The 24753-nt window shown below is 39.4% G+C and overlaps 1 long non-coding RNA gene across 1 annotated transcript in view; it reads right to left on the reverse strand.

The window, feature by feature from the left end:
- LOC122173841 (uncharacterized) overlaps nt 1-17168 on the reverse strand; it is a 67384-nt gene extending 50216 nt beyond the window's left edge. Inside the window, exon 1 of the long non-coding RNA XR_006174754.1 lies at nt 17099-17168. This is a non-coding gene — a long non-coding RNA (uncharacterized LOC122173841). The remainder of the gene's footprint in view (nt 1-17098) is intronic.
- Nucleotides 17169-24753: the final 7585 nt, after the last annotated feature.

Raw genomic sequence — 24753 nt, forward strand, 5'->3', positions numbered from 1 at the left:
ATATTTTTCTTCACTTCATCACTTAAATGTTGTTTAGTGCCATTATGAGTAATTAACATTCATCTCAGATGTGGCTGCATTTTTGTGGTAGGTAAAGTGATTCGCTGACATCCTATATATCACAGGCCACCAGGAAACTCACCTGTACACAACCCAGCAATGGAAATTAATGCTTTATGATTAAATATTTATATAAATCTATACAATGAGAATTTATGTGAACCTTCACCCAAGCCTTAGAACTGAGTCAGAATTAAACCATGCAACAGCTTATAAAATAATCATTGCAGGGTTCGAGGAATTTTTCACATGCACCCCTCCCCAAGGATAGCTTTGCACAACTGGATAGCTGAGGATTGTTTTATTTCCTAATACCTCGGAAGCATTCATTTTCCTCACTGTAAGTAGCAAGCCTACTAGATTTGGACCAATGAACTGAAACAGAATGGTAATGCTGTTTCTTCATTCTTACGGGGAGTTACTATTTGTTTTTTCATGATGTAGCAATCAAGAGTATATTCTACCTATCATCGCATCTGATACATTTGACCTATTGTTCTGCCTGACATTTATTTTAATGAGTTTTCTGAAAATTAGTAACACAAAACAATTGCACCAACACACTAGAAGATAGCAGGGTACATGCACGGATCCCAGTTTTTTTTAAATTCAGATATACCTGACAATTTCAGAACTACCTTAGCTCATAAATGGGATGCAAATGTCTTCCTGGTCGGGACTCAGACTGTGGTAGGTGGATGTGCGTGGGTATCCATGATTCTGACTACTGCCAGTTGAAAAAATAAGAAGGAAACCAAAACTGGAGCACTCTCCCTTTTGCTGTGCATACATTGCTTTTTCTTTTCCAGTTTCAGGTCAAGTCTTTTCATATCATTTGATAAGGTTCAGATATGAAGTTCTATAGAACTTCAGAGAAACAGTAATTAGAGAGATATTTAAAACTTTATTTTTATAAACAATATTTTTAGAATTTGGTAGTGACTTTAGTCATTTTACCAAGAGGACGTGACAAATTTTTGTGTCTTGTCTAGAGATTTCCTTCAACAAAGAACAAGAAACTGCTAGCAAAAACCTGCCAATGTTATTTAATTCAATAGATTATCTAGCAGATATTTTTATGATGGATATCAACCCGAATGACATTAATACCCTTGCCTTGTCTGGCATAGAAATCCAATCCCAGACGTACTGTGCAGATTCAAAAAAAAAAAAAAAAATCATGCTAGAACCAAAAAAAAAAAAGTGTCACATTCTTCCCACAGGTTTCAGAGTGGTAGCTGTGATAGTCTGTGTCAGCAAAAAGAACGAGGAACACTCCACATTCTTCCCACAGTAGTTCTTATATGCAAGTCAGTTCATGCGTTCTTCACATTCATGCTAAAACTGGGCAGAAATTCTAAATTCTACATTCAAGTCAAGTTTATTGCTATTTCCTGGAGCTTCAAACTGGCCTTTTTTCATTGGAGTTCACTTATACACGATTTTGCAGCCTCTGTGGAATGGAATCATGGTTAAAGAGAACAGAGCCATGTAAAAGCTTTGTAAAGAAAGCAAACAAAAACCATAATGTAAACACCACGTAATCATTTACACCTCTAACCCAGAGCAAGTGGGCAGGGACAGGTAGGGAATAGATGGAGCCTTGGCTCCATTTTCCCTACTGATCCAGCATGAGTCTGCCTTAGTTTGCTGACTGTGTAAAGAAAGTGGCAAATTACTAAACCTCTCTTCTTCCATCCTACTGCACTCCAAGAAAGGAGGAAGCAGGGGAGGGATTGGAACTCAGATATGTTGTAATGCCTCCAGGCAATACTCCAGGGTGGTGCAAATAACACAGTAACAGGTGTTCAGAGCTGCATCTCAAAATCATAATCTCACCTAACATGTAATTGATCCTCCCCTAACCAAATGTCACTGAGATTTCCCTTTCAGAAAAAAAACAGCAGCTTGATTAAAATACCAATTTCCTGGAAAATAATAAAAATAAAAGTGTCCATAAAGAAAAACAGACCATCTACCCAGGCAGCATTTTTATCAGGGCATGCTTACTACTACTATTTAAACAAACTGATTAGTGCTTGGTCTGACAGCAGCCTCCCTGTTTCTTGGCCACAGACTGCCCGACTCCTTCAGCCCTGGATCACTTCTTCCTAGTCCTTAATCACACCCTTTTCTCCCAACAGTCATTGCTCTAGCTAGAGACATGATTGAAAATCAATGGAGGTTATCTGTTTGAATTATTTTAGAGAGACCTTCAACTTCTAGCGCTCTGAGTTCACAGCAAAGCAGAGATGGAACCGACCCATCCCTTCTCCTAGGCAGAGAACTAGCACTGAGGATGGCAAACCCAGGTACAGAGGAAGAATAGTATAAGTAGCAGAGCTCTATGGTGTCAAATACTTTGTTTAACTTGAGGCTTTTCTTGCTTCCTCCACCCCCTGGTGTTCATGTCTCACTGACATTCATCCACCAACACTGATTAGACACATTACCAGACTTCCAATGAATACATGAACCCATTAGTACTGCTGAGGTGGGATTGGTTTCCTTTGTTCAATTTGCTTGCCCTCTTCAGAGCCAGAAAGGCTTTCCCCCCCCCCTTTTGAATTTTAAAAGACAGCTAAAATTCTGCAGAAGTATATGGGGTAATGTTAGGTGGAGGCCTAGGAGACAGAAACATAAGCTCCCCCAGGTCCTAGAGCAGCATTGTCCCTTATACAACAATTAATCTACTAACTCCAGATTATGCACCGGGTTCTGATCCCCTTACACTCTCACTGAGTAGAACCTTCCATCATGAATAGTTTAACTGAAGTCAAAGGGACTACTTGTAGAGTAATGTGCTGTTAAATGTAAGTAAGGGTATCAGAATGTGCTCCTATATGATTGATAAAGTCAACTACTAGTGTGGTAAGTCTTTTATTAAATAATTAGTTAAACAACTTCCTGATAAAAATGGAATGAATGTGATATTCATGGGCTGGAAGGAAATCACAGGCCACTCTTTTGTTGTGGAAACTGCAACTTTTAAATAAACACTTCAACTTTGTAATAGTTGCTGGAAGTTTGAGTACTGTTGTGACTCCGTGTGCCAGGTTGAGAAACCATTTGCTCAGATTTGGCCTGGCCACTGAATTATGGAGGAATAGCCAAATTTGAGTGATGGGTGTTGCAACGGCACTCAAATTTTGACTGGCCAGCCCTCCAGCCTTAGAGAGTTAAGTGGCATCTGTGGCATCCCTTCTGTGCTGCTGCGCTGCTTTGGAAGAAGGTGCTGGAGCTTATGTGTGAGTCTGCACTTAGGGCTGATGCTCCTTCTGAAGGTACGCAGATTCAGGTTTTCAACCTCTTCAGAAAGCAGGTTGAGGGGAAGCCTCGATACTAGACCCCAGGAGAGTGCCAAGCTGACACACGGATGTCATCAAAACCACAACTTTAGCGAACTTTGATGGCAACCTTTGAACCAACCCCCCACAACTATCTTAAAGCATTAAATATGTACATTATGCCCCTTTCCCTCTGCTTGTGGTTAAGTAGTATTGAAAATATAAGACCCTAATTCTCTTTTCACCTACACTGGTGCAAATTTAGAGTGACTCCATTGAAGTGCCCCCTGTTGTGCAAATCATGTGTGAGGAGAATCAGACCCTAGAATTCTGATATGAATGCTTCCATCTGACATAGTCATTTTAATTGCAAATGGTTTAGCTTTTATAGTAGAGTTGATGTACAATTGCTCACGCACATTATGTTGACTTATACAAACTCCCCAAATGCACTTAAATTAAAAGGAAACACATTAACAGGGCCAACTCTAGGTTTTTTGCCGCCCCAAGCAAAGAAAAATTTGGCTGCCCCCCGTCCCAGCCCTGGGCCGCCTCCTCGCCGCACCCCCCTGCTGCCCCAGCCCTGGGCTCTCCCCCCCTCCCCACACACACCCTGCCGCCCCAGCTCTGGGCTCTCCCCCCTCCCCACCTGCACCCTCCTTCCGCCGCAGCCCATGGTCACTGGTAACTTGCTCCCAGGGCAGGTCACTCAGCAGGAATTTTAGATGTGCACAGAACACAGACAGGATTGGTTCCCATATGGTTACAGAACTGTAGTAAAGTGGAACAATTTTCAGCTTGTGTGATTAGAGGATATCTGGATGCATATTATAAGACTGTTCTACATAAATGAGGAAAAGTTGAGGTGCCTTCATTATTCTTTTGTTCCACTCTTTCTTTCTATGGGGAATTTGCCAATGCAATATCACGGTCTTCCTTTTAAACAAACAAACAAAAAAGGCAATGGCTGTTGAAAATAGCAATTCCAGTCCTAATAACCACTGGGAAGCATTTCTTGCTCAATTTTATCCTATTTTTTCTACAGCAAGTTACAGTGGATCAGTATATTTGATTTGGGAGAAATGAAGTAACAGCTGCTCAAATTGAGCTTGAGCACTCCTGAATTTTGAGGTGTTCAAATCTGGAAGGCAGGTGCTGGGGGTGGGGAGACTGTGGCTCCGCAGAGGAGCATGGCAGCATTTATACAGCAGCGTGTCTGGTGCTGCGCGGAGCCAGACACACTGGTCTGAGTGGCACAGTAAGGGGGCTGGGGGGTTGGAGAAGGGGTAGGAGGTTCCGGGGCGGGCAGTCAAGGGACAGGGAGCAGGGGGGTTGGATGGGTCAGGGTTCGGTGGGGCAGTCAGGGGACAGGCAGTGGTTGGATAGGCATGGGAGTCCCAGGGGTTTGTCGGGACAGGTAGGGGGTGGGGTGCTAGGGGGGATGTTGAGGGAGGTCTCAGGAGGGGGCAGTTGGGGAGAAGGAGAAGGGAGACTTAGATAGGGGGTGGAGTCCCAAGGGGCAGTTAGGGGCAGGGGTCCTGGGAGGGGGCAATCAGAGGACAAGGAGCAGCAACTCTTAGATAGGAGGTGGGGTCCTGGGGGACAGTTTGGGGGGTCTCATGAGTGGGCAATCAGGGGACAAGGACCAATGGGGCTTAGATAGGGGGTGGGGTCCTGGGGGGGCAGTTAGGGGCAGGGGTCCCAGGAGGGGGTGAACAGGGGACAGGGAGCAGGGGGGTTGGATGGGTTGGGGTTCCTGTGGGGGGCAGTTGGAGGGAGTGGATGGTGGCAGGGTGGGGCTACCCTCCCTCTCCGTGGAGTGTCCTATTTTTTGAATGTTAAAATATGGTATTCCTACTCACAGTGCAGCTCTCCATTCACAGCAGGCTGCAGCATGAGGTCTCAGCTTCCTCACTCCCTCCCCCTCTTTCCTGTTGGTAGTGGCCAAGGGAATGCTGGGAAATGTAGTTCTTTCCCTGCTCCAGGGCTGGATCTATAGGCAGGGAGCTAACCAAGTAACTACAGCTCCCAGGCTGGATCCCTGTCACCCCTGCAAATGGGCTGCCCCAAGCACGTGCTTGCTTTGCTGGTGCCTAGAGCCACCCCCGCACATTAAGATCATGAGACTCCTGTAATTTTATCAAAGTAGCTTGAGTTAAGGACAGAGTGGTGACCTTACCTTTGAATTTTCTGATTTTGTCAGTTTGTCCTACAACTTTAATGGGATTGAAACTACGCTTTTCGGCATTATACTCTCTCAATGGTCATTTTAGCAGATGTAATTTCCTCTGTGCAATCAATTTAGAGTTCCTAACCCTTTCCTGCTTATTCAGTAAAATATATTCTTTTAACTCATTGACATCCTTTATGGGAGATAGTCATAAATGTTTCTGTCCCAGTAACTTCATTTAGTTTGCTTCCCTCATTAATATGCAGTGGTTGATGCAAAGATCACTCCTATGTTGAATAGAATGACACATATACACATTAGGATTACAAGTAACTTTAATGTATCTATTATAATGATGTAACAGAATGAGCTACTGTTATTTGCATTAATCTCATCCATTATTTACATTGTGATCTCCTGAAACACTCTTTGCTTTTTGTATCACCATACTTATGTTTTGGAGTAAGAATGAGCAGATGGAAGCTAGAGTTCTAGTAACAACTGGTGTCTTTCTAACATGCTTAAACAAAGATACAAAATATTCATGGTTTCAAAAACAAATGGAATCTGCTGTCCTCTAGCACAATACAGCTATTACTAGCTTCCCTTCACCCAGAGTCTGTCATGTCTCCAGGAACATGAAAGGAGACGGCGTACAGACAAAGCTAATGTTGATATTTTCTGGTCCATACAAAGCAAAATCTGAAGGAAAGTGAAGCTAAATTAATAGTGTGGATTTATGAGACATCTATAGCATATGAAAAATCAGCAAGTAGAATGTAAAAGTAATGAAATTTTTTTTTTTTTGATAAATATAGAGCATATGTTACGCTAAGAGTAGACCTGGTTTTTGCTAGACACATCTGCCAGGGAAAAGAAACCAAAGAAATCTTTGAAACATTTATGCAATTAATTATGCAATGAAAGCTGTTAGGGGAAGACAATGAGCAAAGCATGAGACCATATATTCTTGGATGCAAGTTCTTCCGGTGTTACCATAGAAAGATATATTTTCTTGAAGATGCATGGAAAAAGCAATAGATATATCTAGATTTAATTAATGAAACACTAGCTGTAAACTGTGTCTGGGGTATATAATGCAGAGTGTATATGCAAATAGCAGCAATGGTACATAAAGTCTAAAACAAAAAACAGTCTGAGAGCTAAATGCACCACAGAGAGACAGCAATGAGAACTTTGTGAACCCAAAGGCATAGAAATTGTGCAGATACTGAGTAAGAACATAAGAACATCAATTTCTCTTGCAAAAGGCCATCACTGTGGAAAACATAGGCAAAAGGGATAATTCAAAGAAGGGATTGTGATCAGACTTGACCTCCATCAGGCTTTTAAATATGGAAACAAAGTCGTGAAGTGAGTGCCATTTTGGGGGAGGCAAAAAAACAAAAACAAACAAAAAAAACAAATAGAAGGACCATGGGTCATCCTTTGGCAAATTTGGAAGTATCAAGTGCAGTTTATTCCATTTTAAATGCTCGTGGACCAAGATTTTTGGCAAAAACCAACCAAACAAAAACAAAACACCAAAAACCAAGAACCCTCCCGCAAGCCCTCTCCTCAAACATGCACAAAAGAAAAGCCAATTTATTAACTTGGAATATTAAATTGTCAGTGGCAAATGGTGATCTATTAGATACAATGGCAACTTCACGCTTCCCTCCATTATTATTACCCCCCCCCAAAAAAAAAGAATTACTACACTTCAGAAAGATAAGAAAAAAAATAATCTCTTCCTTTTCCCCCCACACTTGCGTACTTTATGCATTTTACAGTCCTTTGTGGATAGTCAGCTTCACAGTTCTCCCTCTATAGACAGTTAGGCCCATTTCTGCAGTCAGATTCAATGTGCCTTCATTACTACTTAAAAACAAAAAAGACCCCCACAAACCTCAGCCTAATCTTCAGGGATCTTGGCTGTCCCTATATTTTCTCTATTTTAACATCCCTCTGACCTAGCTCCTTCTTACTAGAAAGCCAGCTCCCCCCACACACACTTTTATTAAGGGTGGAGCTAATGAGCTGCACCTTTCACAATGAGTCACCAAGACTTCTCACAGCTTTAGGCATGGTTCTAACACCTGCTAAAAGGGAGAATCAAACAAACAAGGCCTGAACACAGGACCAAAACAAAGATGGGCATGCTGCTGACTCCCAGGTGAAGAGATGATAGAGGACAAAGTTTCTAATTGTTAAGAGGGTTTGTATTTGTACAGTCAAGACTAAACAATGCTCAAATACATCATGAGTAACTGTTATTGCACAAAACTTATTTTTGGCAAAAAATGCAGATCCAGATCACAGAAATGAATTAATGCTGATTCTGCCAAATTCTTAAGATAAGCTAAAAAGATTATGAGGGGGAAAAAAATCAAAACACTTCATTCTGAAAAATCACAAAAAAATGAAGTTTTAATTTTTCAGTTCAAAATGAATTTTCAAATGTTTAATGTTATTAAAAAAAATCTTTAAAAAGATCAGCATCAAAACAAAATGCTTTGTTCCCAGTCAGGCAAAGTGTTTATTTCAGCCTGACACAAAATAGTTCTCAATTTTTTGATTAGTTGAAAATTTAAGAAAAAAAAATTGTTCAATTCAACCCCAAATTGTTGTAATTATTTTTTTTCAGAATAGCCAATGAACCAAAAAAAGTGCTCCCCCCCCAGCCAATCCGGGCGGCACTTGACCTCCCACCTCCCCGCCTTTCCATGCGGCACCTCTGACTTTGCTGCCTATAATATCAAAATACATGTTCTGTAAAGTCCAACTCCAATTTCCAAGGCCATTCACAGATGACAATTTTAAAGTACAAGGTATCTTCAGCAGTCTAGAAAGCATGTAGAGAAACATCATGCTGAAGCTTGCATTTTGCTATGTTAATACTTCCACAACCAATTATGGAGCTGATACCAAATGTTTAGATCTTTAGTGAGGGATTTTCACCTGTTTAAAAGGCACATGTATTAGAATTTTCAATGGTCTAACAATTCTGCATGTGCAAATTTATAAGCTCGTATGTATGCAGGTATATACAGGCTATGTAGATCCAATCGATAATATGAATCCCAATATTCTCATTGACTATGGATTCATCTTTAAGTCACGGTATTTCCTGGAAAACATTGGTTTTATCTTAACTCAATCACCCCTCCTATTGTCTATGCACCTGAAAAGATGAACACTTGCATTTCCTAAATGCCTTAAGTAGGGATTAGACTACATTGCAAACATGAAGATCATAATTTAAATGACACTCTAAAGACTGATTCTTGAAATAGTTGTAGAAAAGCTCTGCAAAAGACAAATTGATACTTACATCAGTGTAACCCCACTGACTTCAGTTGGTTTAGTAGTTTGTAAAGGAAATCAGAATCAGACCCAAGGCCTGCAGGACCCTCCCAGCCTTAGTTAAGTCATCTATACTACCTCTTTACCAAATTTAGAAGACGCTAGTGCTTCGTTGTTCTTCAGGGTGCTTGCAAGCCAAATCAGAAATAGGAAAAATTGTTTTGACAGTCCCCCTTAACCACTTTGATGCATTCTGGCTAATATAGACTCCTTGGCCTTCTTTTTGGCATCATCTCAGTGCAAGATGAATTCTAATTCAAAACTGGGTAGACAGACAAAGGACTCAGTTTGGGTCCTTGAGGACAACATTTCAGCGTTTGGAATTTTAAGGAGGAATATGATTGCAAACCTTTTGTGATGTACTCCAACAATCACATGAAATAAGTAAATCCTAATCAGTATTGCCAGGTCTCATGTTTTCTTGAAGCCTCAGTTCCTGGAATCATGTGATTACATCAGAATTTCAACTTCCATTTAACCAAAAATAATAAATCAAGGGTTCTTCTTATTCACCTTATAGCACTTGAACCTGTCAGATGCACTTGAGTCTTCTCAAGCAGGAGTCAAAGTGTGGAAGAAACACGTTTCACCTATTTTTTAAAAACATTTTTTTTTTTACTATTTTCCAACTCGAAAAAGTTGAACAACCACAAGTGTCAAAATATGGTGGCTTCCCCTACACCCCCCCTCCCCCACACACACTCTTCAGCACCAGAGCAGAGTTTCACATGGCACTGAAGTTTTGAAAATCACAGTGGCTGAGCATCAGACTGAACCCCAAGCAACCAGGCAATCAGTATTTCCAGTGAAGAGAACAAACTTTTAAAAGGCAAGCACAGATCATTTGGGGCTTTGAAAGTTCCTCTTCTTATCTGAATGCCCATGTCTTTGATTGAGTGCTCACAGAGATTCCATTGAAAATATCCTTTTCCATAACATCACCCCTTTGGATGAGTGGTGGTGAAAGCTCTCACCAAATTTCTAGTCCTTCAAAGAACCCTCAAGGAAAAGCACACACAGAGACACACACGGGAGAGACTTGCTATTCCACCTTTTTCAACACTTTTAGGCTTTTATTAAAAACAACAAAAAATAAAATTGGCCCAGCCCTATTTCTCCAACCCCGCTCCTCCCCCGCCACAGGTCACTCAATGCCAGTGAAAATTTTTTGTTGAATTACAAAGGATATTGAGTGGGGAAAAGAACCTCTTTATACTAGAGAATGTTGAAATGCCCTTTATATTTTATACTATGAATTCTTTGAAGTATGTATGGGTCTATTTAGTCTATCTGTTGGGTCAACATGTGTAGAAAACTCCCAATGCTATAACTTACAGTAACCGTATTTTTTTTCCAAAACGGAGACTGAGGCTTTTCAGGTAAGAATGAGAATATGGTAAAACTGCAAACCCAGTTTCTGAAAAATCCCAGATTCTTGACATTTCTGCTGTTAAACTAATAGATAAATTCTGTTTTAGTAGAGTATCTATTGCATTGGTGTATCAGTTGTAGTCTTGAGACTGCTGAAGGGAGGATCTTAAATACTAATATAAATCAGAAGCCATCTGTATGTGTTCATTTGATTTTATATCTAAGAGGTTTCTAAGAAAATATATTGTTTATGTTTGCAATGAAAAGGTATTTTAAGTTACTTAAATCAATAAAAGCTCATTACTTAGATAACAGAGCTTGCAAAACAGCTAATTGTCCTGCACCATTGATTTTTCAGAATCTGCTTTTGTAATAAAAGGCTTTTAATTCTCTCAAAGCAAATGTCATCAAAGTATTTCTTGTTCAAATAGAATCCCAAGCACTCTTGAGTTTAGGATTATGAGTAAGGATGAAAAAAATGATAAGTTAAGCAAAGTACGTCCAGTAAAAAATAAAAAAACTAGTATGCAGTTAAGCACTGTGTTAGAGCATTCTTTGAATCTGAATGTAACTGATTTTCAAATTCATTTTGCTACTTGAGGTGGGACCTGTCTTTTAGAGAGAGAGAGAGAGAGAGAGAGAGAGAGAGAGAGAGAGAGAGAGAGAGAGAGAGAGTGTGTGTGTGTGCGCGCGCGCGCACACACACTATACCTAGTCCCAATTTGGTTCAGATTTCTAGGAAATACTATAATACAAATGTTAAATAGTAGTATTTGACGAGTGTTATCAATTTCCATTGGCAGCCCTTACATTACATTCACATCATTATCAATAAATTGTCTTCTGAAATACCATTTAAAATGGGTGGAAAATGTTGACTAAACTTCAGCTTTTACATAAGCATTTATGTTGCCTCTACTCAGACAATGGTCAAGGATATTGGGATGGCGTCTTCTGCATGGTCGGGTTGATTTAACAAATAGAAAGGAAAGATTTATACAGTAGCTCTCTCATACATAAGGCATCTCAAAGTTCTTTGCAATAGTGAGTGAGACATTGGCCTTGTAGATGAACGTTGCAGCTCTTATGGTCAGAATAAGGTAAAAAATGGACTTGGTCTGTTCTACTAAGAGAAAATGCGAGGCAGGACAAGGAGGGTATTTCATTTAGCCTGTCTTTTGATAAATGCCGGAAAATATTTCAAATTTATATTTTTTACAGTCAAAGGTGGTGCCCCAATTAATTGGCTTATCTAAATGATAGCAATGCCTTTAGCATTGCAGCACACACACTATTGCTCAGTACTTTCAGAAATGTGTGCAAACAGACTTCCTAAGGAGGAATTGAATTAATGGTCTGCTGTGTCAGAGGCAAACTTACTGCCAACTGAGCTAATGGACAACAAAATTACTAGCTTGTTTAAATGAAATCAACAGATAGCAATGTAATGGGACCCCATTCTTGGCTGGCCTATAGGCACTATTGTAATAAATATAATCAATGATAATTTTGGGGGGGGGAAATGACCTTAGATTTTTAGAGTATGTCTATTGTGTTTTATATACTCTTAGAAGATAAACTTGCAAGAAGTATTAGATTTAATTTCTCAAAAAAATTAGGATGTTTTTCCTCTGTGATAGAATATCTTATAATAACTATATTTATTGAAAGACCATGCTTGAATAAGTTATCAATCCAAATTGAATGATGTTTACAAATAGCTTTAGCCTCCTGAACTCCCTAACAACCAAATCATATTAACTATGAGGAAATGTTCTGTTTTCTGTGTACTATATCTTTAAATGAGGACTGTTTGAGATGCCACTGCCATTGTGTGTTTTAGTTCACAGACTGATTTGCTAAAAGAATGAGTCACTGTGTTCTCTTTCCAAGCCTATTTATGTTGCTGCTTTGTCATTTTCCTTCATCTGAAATGAGTAATCAAGACTGAAAAAAAAATACACTTTTTTCTTGTTGGTTTATGGGGGAAAAAACATAAGAATCAAAGACTGAACTCACTGGTGTGTTGCACGTCACAGCCAAGGTTTTTGGACAGCAGGGAGTGGAGAATTTTATACTGTGCCTGAGTTTCAACAATTCTGTTAGTCACTCATCTTCTTGAGCACACTCACAAAAAAAGAAAACCGAACACAAAATTTAAACATGAAGGATGTTACATTGAGACAACCTACTGGATTCTAGCAACTTTTATAGCTAAAAAGGAATAAAAGCATCTACAGCAGATCATCTCTCCCTCTCAACTAGAAGAAAATGGAAAAGAATCCTTTAATACTAGATTTTCTGTAAGCAATTTGGGGGAATATCCATTCCAGTAATCTGATGAATGTCAAATACAGACTGTGTCATAGTTGGAAGAGAGCTCATTTTCATTTTCTTAGGGCCAGATTAACTCTTCCCTGGATGAAAACATGATGGCCTCCATCTTAGCCAACATTGGGGATTTAAACTAGGGAGCTGCAGAGCTAAATGAAGTCAGGCTCTTTTTACTGACAACTGTAACAGTCACAGCCTGTGAACTGAGCAGGGGTTGGGGGGAGCTAAAATATACATTGACTTAGAGGGTAAGTAAAGCTTTGAGAGGGGCTCTAAGAGAAGAAATTCTACAACATTCCCCTCAGAGTCCCATTCAGAGGGGGTGGGTTTTTCCCACCCGTGGAGCAAGTCATGGGGTCTGTCTAGAATCCTGCAGATTCTAGAAGATTCTTAGTAGGGTAGAGCCATCTGCACTGGAGGTGCAATGTCAGGCCTCTAACAGTCAGCACTTCCAGGCAGAGAGGGCTCTGCAGAACCTTAGGACGCATTATATGTTCTAGATAACCTTCAAGGGGCATGAAACAAGATATGTCCATTTCCTCCAAGCCCCCATTATTCCCACATGCATCCTCATTCTTATAAAGGTGCTAGTGTGTGGTCAAGAGCAAGCAGGTGGACGGTGGTTGTGGTAGGGAGACATCATAAATGTGACTGGGGAACAATATCCAAACTCATTTAATTGTTGTTAGAAACCTTTATTGCCAAAGCAATAAAAAGTTTAATTTTCTTATTTCTATACTCTGCAGTTTAGTTTCATAATCTTTCACTAGATGTATGACTGCATAGTGTATAGAATACTTTTTTTTCCGTAAAGTCGGTGACCAATTATGAAACCCTACAAAGTCAAAGTGATCATATGACCTTTATGATCAGTTTCTTGATTTGTGAACCCATTTCTTATGATAAATAGGTGAATCAGCATTCATTTTTCATCTATAATAGCAATGCTGCACTACCCATTATCACAGGCTTCACTATTTCTTTAGTTTTCTCAAGAAGAAAACATTCCATATTAAGGAAAGTAGACACATTTGATTGATAGAAACCCAAATGCTCTTTCAGGCCTCCCTGGGATGTATTTGCTCTTGATTATTTTTACAAATACAAGGAACACAATGCTTTGTTCTAGTTACTAAGTCTTCTGCAATACAGTATGAATTTGTTTCCTTCATGTTAGTGAGCTATTATTGTTAATGAGCTATTATTGTTAATGAGTTGCTGTAAGTTATCTTTTAAATATTATTTTTATGCTTTTCATCCTTGTCATTAGAAGGCTGCTAACTAATACATTTATTTTAAATGACTATTGGTAGGTCTCTCTGTCAACTCTTTGACGTGTTTAAAGCATTGTCCACAGGGTAGATTTTATTGAAGTTCACATAAGTGTTGTCACACTTGATTTATTTATACATTTTTACTGCAATGTATCTAGATTAAAATATGTGCAAGCACTGACAATATTTGAACTCTCGGTTCTCATTTAGTGATGAGAAAGTAGTGTGATGGATCTGCTAAGCAGAGGACTACAACTCTCATCAGCCCTCACCCAACTTCACACCCCTTTCCTCTGGTCAGGTGAGCAGGAAGCTGAAGAGAAGCTGGAAGCAGAAACAGATGCACAGCCATAGGTAGAACAGGCTGTGACTGCCGGACATTACAGCTGAGTGCAGGCCTGTTTTGGGCTTATGGAGAAGCAGCATCAGCTGGTCAGGAAGCAAGTGCAGAGAAGCCCCAATGAGACACACTAACTAAGCCTGGCCCAGAAACCCAAAAGCTCCTATTTTCTTTGAATATAGACTGCAATGGAGAGGGCCTTCCAGGTCAGCAACTCTGAAGATCCCTGACTCTTGATTGGACTGCCCCAAGGACCCAAACATGTATAACCATCACTCACTTTGAACTGTAACTGTTTCAGCCTCTGTCCTTTGGTATGCAATCATAGAACTAGAAGGGACCTCGAGAGGTCATCTAGTTCAGTCCCCTGCACTCATGGCAGGACTAAGTATTATCTAGACTATGCCTGACAGGAGTTTGGGGATTTTTAAGAACAGGTTGGACAATGATGGAGATTCCACAATCTCACTAGTCAATTTATTCCAGTGCTTAACTACCCTGACAGTTAGGAAGTTTTTCCTCATGTCCAACCTAAACCTCCCTTGCTGCAATTTAAGCCCATTGCTTCTTGTCCTATCCTCAGAGGTCAAGAAGAACAATCTCTCTCCTCCTTGTAACAACCTTTTATATTCTTGAAAACTGTTATGTGCGCCCCCACCCCTACCCAGTCTTCTTTCCTCCAGACTAAACAAATCCATTTTTTTCAATATTCCCTCAGAGGTCATGTTTTCTAGACCGCTAAGCATTTTTGTTGCTCTACTCTGGACTTTCTCCAATTTGTCTGTATCCTTCCTGAAATCTGGCACCCAGAATTGGACACAATACTCCAGTTGAGGCCTAATCAGCAAGGAATAGAGCAGAAGAAATAGTTCTTGCATCTTGCTTACAACACTCCTGCTAATACATCCTAGGATGATCTCTTTTTTGCAACAGTTTAACACTGTTGACCCATATTTAGCTTGTGATCCACCATGACCCCCAGGTCCCTTTCTGCAGTACTCCTTCCTAGGCAGTCACTTCCCATTTTGTATGCATGCAATTTATTGTTCCTTCCTAAGTCTTTCTTAGGCTTTATTGAATTTCATCCTATTTACTTCAGACCATTTCTCCAATTTGTCCAGATCATTTTGAATTTTAATCCTATCCTCCAAAGCTCTTGCAACCCTCCCAGCTTGGTATCATCCGCAAACTTTATAAGTTTATAAAAGTGTACTCTCTATGCCATTATCTAAATCATTAATAAAGATATTGAACAGAACCAGGACCAGAACTGATCTCTGTGGGACCCCTCTCCATATGTTGTTCCAGCTTGACTGTGAGCCACTGATAACTACTCTCTGGGAACAGTTTTCCAACCAGTTTTCTTATAGTAGCTCCATCTAGATTGGATGTCACGACTTTGTTTATGAGAAGGTCATGAGAGACAGTATCAAAAGCCTTATTAAAGTCAAGATATACCACATATACCACTTTCCCCCATCCACAAGACTTGTTACCCTGTCAAAGAAAGCTATTAGGTTGGTTTGATAGGATTTCTTCTCGACGAATCCATGCTAAACTTATCACATTATCTTATAGGTGTCTGCAAATTGATTGCTTAATTATTTGCTCCATTATCTTTTCATGTACTGACATTAAACTGTCTGGTCTGTAATTTCCCAGGTTGTCCTTATTCCCCTTTTTATAGATGGACACTATATTTGCCCTTTTTCAGTCCTCTGGAACCTCTCCCACCTTTCATGACTTTATGAAGATAATCATTTATGGCTCCCTTGAAGGTATCTAACTTGTCTAAGTAACTTTGTTTGTTCTTTCACTATTTTAGCATCTGATCCTATCTCATTTTCCCTGGCATTCACTATGTTAGACATCCAATCACTGCTAACCTTTTTCATGGGGGGGGGGGGGGGAAATCATATAGCACATCTGCCATTTTCACATTTTCTGTTACTGTTTCTCTTCCCCCCCCCCACCTCATTGAGTAACAGACATACCTTGTGCTTGGTCTTCCTCTTGCTTCTAATGTATTTATAGAATGTTTTCTTGTTACTCTTTATGTCTCTAGCTAATTTATTCTCATTTTGCCCCTACATACTTGTGTTATTTGTTTATATTCATCCTTCATATATTTCCTTTTCCTACCAGCCCTAGTAAAATAACTCTTCTCTTAGCCATGTGTATGAGTGGTTATTAGAACCCACCAGGGTTAGTCACTACAAGACCTAGCTGCTGAAGCACCTATAGTGCTTGCTTCAAAGTTGTGGTACACCTGGTATAGTACTGACAACCTAGGGGTTTGCTGTACTCTGGTAGTGAGCAGCAGTAATAATTGCATTGGAATTAATCAGGTTACTAGGGAGAACCATTTCTCCATTTTATTTATTTTATATATATGAAAGCTATATCATCTACTTGGCATTAAAAATTCACATTACATTTCAAGGGAAGAACTTCATTATGCCTTGGCTTCAAGTATTTTCTAGGAGAATCCTTAAATTACATAGACAAGCAGTTTGTCACCATGGACAAAGTGACATTTTATCCAGAAGTGTCTGAACAGCATGTGATTTCTGCCTTCTGTTAAGATTAAAGCTACAAGCCTCTTCTTTCATCTGGGTTTATACACCATTGGATAGGGTGATGATCCTCAACACCCATTAATTATTCACCGGGAGAGGAAAAAACCACAGGAGTCTGCAAACAGATTATTACAAAGCTAGGCTTATTCATCTGCACACAAACTGTTACCTGAATTCATTGTCCAAGCCCCTGAGCATGACTCAGTGAGAATTTGAATATATTAATTGCTGAAAAGTTCCCATAATACCTTGAACTCTGTTACATGCAAATTAAAAGCAACAATAGATCCCACTAATATTGCATCCTGAAAACTTACTTGTAAACAGTACCCAGATGAGTGTTGAATAGGCCCAGAAGAAAACACATAGAAATAGTGCAAAGGCAGAATGGACTTTGAAAGAGGATTTGAGCTGGATTAACTAACAGATATATTAAACATTACCCACAGGAGTTGGCCTCCTCATTGTGCATCAAAATATAAATACTAGAATGTAGACTACCACATATTGAGATTGAGGAACTTCTACAGAGAAACTTGCATAATTAATGAAAAACAAACAGGCATAAGAAAGATTTATAAAAGAACACAAGCAAGCGTATGCAAAATTTCTGTCACATCTTATTCATAACAAAGACTGGGTATACACATAACCCCAGATTCCAGCTACTTCATGTAGTTCTACATTTGGAGAGAAAGTATCCTTATTCTCTTCATAAGAGGCCAGATTCACCACCTTCTTGCTCCTTGTCTAGTTATTTATGTTCAAAATATGTGTAACACATACAAACAAAATCAATATGGTAGCATGTTACACACCTTTGAAGTCTCCGTTACTACACAGAATGCGAAACAGTAGAGAATCAGGCCAAAGGGCATGACCGACTTCCACAAAAATGGATGGCAACAGAGCACATGCATCCAAAAGGTAGAATTTTGGCTCAGGTTAAGTAATTCTAAGTAGGCCGATCCTGTTTCCACTGAAGTCAATATGACTTTTGCCATTCACTTCAGTGGAAACAGGATCAGCCTGTATGTGACCTGTGAATTGCAGATGCCAGACACAATCATTTTATTGCAAAAGTCATATTCTTGTGTGGGGCTGAGAGGGTAAAGGAAAAGAAATGAGAGAGAAGAAATTATTTCTTTCGTATAGAATGCTTTCTGATGAGACCTCTTATTTTTACTGCACACTTTGTTTAGGCCCTTTTTCACAGTTACTATCCTCCAAGACAAATTCCCTCGGGAGATCCAGACTCATCAATGCTGCTACTGTATTTAACTTAACACTAGTTAATAGTAATAAAAATACAATAATTTGCATAGGTGTAAAATGATTATACACTGGAGAACCTATTTACCTGTATTTTAGGTGTGTGTGTGTGTGTGTGTGTGTGTGTGTGTGTGTGTGTGTGTGTATGTATATGGCCCTATAGTTTCTAAGTGCCTCACAGTCTTTTAGTGTATATATCCTCACAAGACCCCTTGGAGGACAGGAAGTGCTATTACCCCCAATTTAGAAATAGGGAACTGAGGCAGACAGACAGACAAAGGCCTAGTCTACACTGGGGGTGGGGAGAGTGCGAGCTAAGTCGGTCTAAGTTATGCAACTTCAGCTACGAAAATAGCGTAGCTGAAGTCAACGTACTTTGAGCTATTTACCGCCTGTCGACTCTGCCTATACTTCTTGCTCCAGTGGAGTTCAGGAGTCAATGGGAGAGCGCTCGGTGGTCGATTTTTCGCGTCTTCACTAGACGCGATAAATCAACCCCTGGTGGATCAATCACTCTGGAGGTAAGTGTAGACATGCCCAGAGTGACAGGTTGAAGGTCAGAGGAAATCTGTGGGGAACAGGGAATTGAAGTCCCAGGAAAGCACCCTAACCACTCATCCATCCTTCTTCTCATTCTGACCCCGATGAGGAAAACAAGAGTTTTGTCCTTCTGCAGGAAGGGAAGATGGGATAGTTCCTATCGCATTCTTACCTCATGTGGCCATGAAAGGATAGGACACAACTACACCCTTAATTATTATTTGTTCTACACCCAAAGATGTACACAAGGCACCTAACAGAACAGAAAGCTAGAAAGATTTGTGGCCAACTGAATCTAGGCCAAGATTTTTAAGGAGACTAGAGATTGTGGATGCTCAATTTGGGAAAGGCTAAAGGACCCAATTACAGGAAGTCGGGTTCTCAGAACTTTCCAGCTTATCTAGTTATTCTCCTAACAATTGAGGTGACCTATATCACTATTACTTTTGAAAATTTGGTCCTAAAGTTAAGAGAAGACATAAGAGCTAGAGTGACTGATGGAAAAGTGGGCATGAGATGCAGTTGGCCACGGGTACAGTTTTGTGGCTGTGTGTTAATGAACAAGGGTTTGGATTTTCCTTTTAAGTTTTAGTTTAATATATTAATAAGTTAATTACTCGTAAGCTTTGTTTAAAAAGTGAGACTTTACTTGTTCCATGCACTCAACTGTCATACACATAACAGATCTCTGTGTGTGGAATACCTGTGAAATACCCATCGAAGTCTGGTACAACAAAATAGAAGATGTACAGTGCAGTTTGGAGGGGATAATTTTGCTTTTAATAAAATAAGTCCACCTGAACATAAGCAGGAAATAATATTCATGGGAGAATTATACAACATAACCAGGCCTTCAACATCATGACTGCTTCCTCTCTAATTTTTTTAATATACCTTTTGTTTTGGATTTTTTATGATAGATAGAAATAAAAAAAAAATATTCTCATGCAAAACTTCTAACCCCACATTCTGTAATGTGACCCATTAATAGCTTGTCAAATTGAATCCCTTATATGCATTCATAGCATATGCCTTCAGAACAATTATGGTATAGAATATGCATGAATAGCATGTATTCCATAAATATGGATTCAAATTAGAGCATTCATTTAGCTAAGTTTTGTTTATTCTTAACATGCATTCACAGCATATTGTACAGCATAGCAGCTCCTTTGAATCTTTTAGAGAGTATGCTGTGAATTAATATTAACAAAAGCATAATCTGCAAATTATGGATCTACATTACATATGTATTTGTGATGGACCAGAATATCAATCTTGTAGTAAAAGTCTTTATGAAAAGTAGTTACTGAGGGAGCTGCATTTTAAACCCCAATATGTTAACAAATTTATTTTTATTTTGCAAGCAAATACCTACAGAGGACCAGTTCACATTATGGATTAGGGGGCTGAAATGCTACAGTTTAATTGCAGTCATTCTATGTTCACAGTGAATTTTTTTTAATAAATTCTAAATACTGTTAAAGACTCCAATACCATTAAAGAATGCACATGTACATTAAAATTTAAATTTTAATTGTGCATTTTATAACAAAACACTTACAAAAAACCACAGAAACTTTCAATTTATCTGCCTAGACCTGATAGGCACATTCGGTTTCCTCATGCCATTATTGATATCTAAAACAAACAAAAAATCTCTTTTCACTGCTTTTAGTGTCAATGATAACATCTGTTTCAAGAGAAGAAAACCTGAAGTTTAAAAATAGAGGGCCAGATCCTTATAGACTCAGACTTTAACGACAGAAGGTACCATCATGATCATCTAATCTAATCTAACCCCCTGCACATTGCAGACCACAGAACCTCACTCACTCATTCCTGCAATAGATCCACAACCTCTGGCTGAGTTACTGAAGTCCTCAAATCTTGATTGAAAGATTAAGTTACAGAGAATCCACCATTTACTTTAGTTCAAACCAGGAAGTGACCCGTGCCCCATGCTGCAGAGGAAAGTGAAAACCCCCAGGGTCTCACATGGGAGAAAATTCCTTCCTAACTCCAAATATGGCGAATGGCAGTAAGTTAGACCCTTACCATGTGGGCAAGACCAACCAGCTAAAGAATCTGTGAAAGAATTCTCTTTAGTAACTCAGTGATCCCCATCTAGTGCCCCATCTCTGGCTGGTGGAGATATTTGCTAATAGAAGATGTGGATAGGCCTTATCCCAATCTCTTCATACTATCCACTCCACAAAACGTATCAAGCTCGGTCTTGAAACAAGTTAGGCTTTTTGCTCCCACTGCTCCCCTTGGAAGGTTATTCCAGAACTTCACTCCTCTGATGGTTAGAAACCATTGTCTAATTTCAAGTCTAAACTGGTTGATGGTCACTTTGTATCCATTTGTGCTTGTGCCAACATTAGCCCCTAACTTAAATAACCCCTCGGTATCTCCCCTCATCCTTTGTTTTGTTTGGCTAAACAAGCCAAACTCTTAAGTCTCCTCTCGTAAAGCAGGTTAACCATTCTCCTGATAATCCTTATAGCCCTTCTCTGCAGCTGTTCCAGTTTGAATTCATCCTTCACGAGTGTGGTCAGATGTTTGGCTGCGTGTTCCCTCTGTGTGCCGCCCCAGCCCTGCACAGACTGCCAGCATGGCAGACCTCGAGTGATCTGTTAGCATATGAGTGCACCCATCCAGGTTTATTGTTGACGAAGCATGGTACTCGTATCCCACAGACTCTACCAGACCACTAATACATGTGTGCCCATAACAATGGACCAGCTCAGTGAATGGTGGGACTTTCCATTCCCCCACAGGCTAGACAGACATTCCCTCTGAGATACATCTTTATACACAGATGCAAACAAGTTACGTATTGCCCCTCTAATATAGTTAGTTGACACCCTCTGATGTTACCACCCATCACTTTGTACATATCTATCCATCACTCTGACATCCTGACCTTATCTTTAGGAGGTGTCTGTGTGTTCCTGTTATCTTTGGGGAATGTGTTTGTACCATTCTTGGTATGGGGTGTTCTGGTGCCACCCTTCTGGAATATGTTTGTGAGTGTTTTGTGCTTAGCACTTCTTAGTAATGTGTGTTTCTGCAATATTAGCCCTGTTCTTGCCAGATTCTGTGCGCAGGGCCTGCCTCTAGCTCACGGCCTGATTTTGCTTTATATCTGCAAAGTTTTGACCGTTACTTTAGCCCAGGCCTCGGGCCTCATACCAGGCCTCTAATACAAGGGCTTATGTCTCAGGTTCTCTTTCTACTACAGTTAGTATAAAATCAGCACAGCTACATTAACTTATCTATAACAATTTTCATTATCTGAGGAAATGGCCCATCAAGTAAAAACACATATAATGGGATATCAAAATGTGAGCAATACATGCTCACGTTATAGTGTTGTAGGGACACACAAAACAAGGGGGTCAGCAACAGACATGGTTTATGTTATAGAAATCTGTCAGTGTGGCAGGAAGTAGGTGCTCATCCAAAATCAGCAATGCTGAACAATTGGCACTGTTCAGAATTAGGACTGCAGTGATGGGCAAGCCTGAAATGTTTTGGATGATTAGCTAAACGTTCTTCAATGCTTCCTCTTTATACAATATTCCTGCTTTCTAATAGGACGAATCTCTCCCAATCTTAAAATAGATTTTTAGCACCACATTGTTTGGGCAGTCCAACCACAGGCCTTCTGTCCTATCTGCAACAGTGACAGACTCCAGGATTAAGCATGTGGCAACTGAATCTGCACAGGGTCCTGCCACAGACTCTGATTAAATGGAATCCGAAGCTAATGGTGGTTGGGAGCCACTAGTCTAAGGAGAGATGTACAATGGGAAGCTGGGGGCCCAACTCCCATTAAGAGTCAACGTGAGTCAGACACCCAACTCCCATTTTTGAATTTCAATGGGAATTATCCATTAAGTGCCTAAGGCTCAAATTTTTAAAGGTATTTAGGCATTGGTCTGCTCACTGCCTAAGTCACTTTTGAAAATGAGACAGACTTCAGAGTTAGATAGATGTTGCAATGCTGTTTGGAGCAACACCCAATACCTTTAAAAATGGGGACTTACCTACATTTTCAAAAGTGACTTATGTGCTTTGTTGGTTTTTTCCTTTATTATGTTGCCCCAAACTAGCTCCCTAGCATTCCTCAGAATCCTACTTCATAAAATCATTCAGACATGTATCTGTTACCTGAAAAGAACAGACTAATAAGCTAGAGCGGGAATGTGCTATCTTGACTTTCAGTGAGATATTGGTCTCCAGTAACAATTGAGTTACAGCACTCTAGGATAGAGAGAGATTATTTCAAAACCTAGAGCACTCAAATGTATATCCATTGATATTACTACAATTCCACTTGAAGTTCTTTAGGCTGTCATAGGTGAACTGGTGATATTTAAAGAGAGGTATTTATGAGGTTTTAGTCAATAATTCCAATGTAAGGGGAAAAATATTTGAAAGCTTCAGAGAGAGTTGTTGAAACAGCCCACATTCAAAAGGCATATATCAAGGAAACAAGTTTTTATTTTTAAATAAAAATAATGACTCCTTAGAAGATAACTCAGCTACTGAATCATGTTATTTCAAGACAATCACTCCTGTTAAGATATCCCTATGAACATGAGCATTAGGGAGTACAAAAAGTGAAGCTATTTAGATACACCAGACTGTTGGAATTCTTAAATGAGGCAGCTGCAATACTTATGTGACCCTGGGAACAATATTCGAGGATCCAAGTTTTGTTGATTAAAGTAATAGTGTAGCTATAATATACTTAGGCTGACGTAAGGGGTTTAACTTGGCACCACAACATTTTGATTAAACCATAGAATATAAAATTAACATGACACATGTTAAATGGATTACAAACTGAAAGGTTTCAAAATGTAACTGTAAACAGAGAATCATCATCATTAAGCAGATGTGTTTCCAGTAGGGTACTGCAAGGATCAGTTCTTGACCTTGTGCTATTTAACATTTTTATTAATGACCTAGAAGAAAACATGAAATCACGTCTGATAAAATTTGCAGATGACACAAATGGGGGAAAATGGTAAATAATAAAGAGGACAGGTCACTTACTCAGAGCTATCTGGATTGTTTGATAAACTGGATGCAAGCAAATAACGTATGGGGCTAAATGTAAATGTATACGTCTAGGAACAAAGGACATAGACCATTTGAACAGGATGCGGGATTATATCATGGGAAGCAGTGATTCTCATAAAGATCTCATAATTAGCTGAACATGGTCACAGTGTCCCACTGGGAGCTCAAGAGAGCTTCTGAGATACTGGGTTGCATATTCAGGGGAATCTTGAGTAGGAGTAGAAAGGTTATTTTACCTCTGGTTGACTGCTGCTGGAAAACGGTGTCCAGTTCTAGTGCCCACAATTCAATAAGTATGTTGATGAATTGGAGAGGATTCAGAGAAAAGTCATGATAATGATTAGAAATATGCCTTGTAGTGGTAGACTCAAAGAGCTCAAACTATTTAACTTAACAAAATAAGTTTGAGGGGTGACTATTACAGTCTATAAGTATCTACATGTGGAACAAATATTTAATACTAGGCTCTTCGATCTAGCAGAGAAAGACAGAACTCAGTACAACGGTTGGAAGTTGAAGCTAGACAAATACTAGCTGGAACAAGGCATAGATTTTTACCAGTGAGTAATTAACCATTGAACAATTTACCAAAATTCATGGTGGATTCTCCATCACTGACAATTTTAAAATCAAGACTGGATGTTTTTCTAAAAGATGCTCTAGGAATTATTTTGGGGAAGTCCTATGGCCTGTGTTATACAGAAGGTCAAAACTATAGGATCACAATTCTTCCTTACAGCCTTGGAATCAAGTAATTTAATTCATGGCATCAGTATTAAAGCTCTTAGGGAGCACAGGTGTATCTGAAGACAGAATTGAACTTATTCATGTGTTTTATATTACTAATCAATAAAGGTAATGGTGGTGGTTTGAAATTGTGACACTATGTCTCATTTCACCAGCTAATCATGAATGTGGTTTCCTTAGATCAGAACATTAAATTCCTTCCTGTTTGCTGATTGAGTAAAAGGACTGATCTCGCTATTTGTATTTCTTTATAGTTTACGCAGTTTGACATATCTAAACCAAATGCTCATACCATATGAAAGAACCCCATACTCAT

Source organism: Chrysemys picta, chromosome 8 (genome assembly GCF_011386835.1).
Source record: "Chrysemys picta bellii isolate R12L10 chromosome 8, ASM1138683v2, whole genome shotgun sequence".
Classification (NCBI taxonomy): Eukaryota; Metazoa; Chordata; order Testudines; family Emydidae; genus Chrysemys; species Chrysemys picta.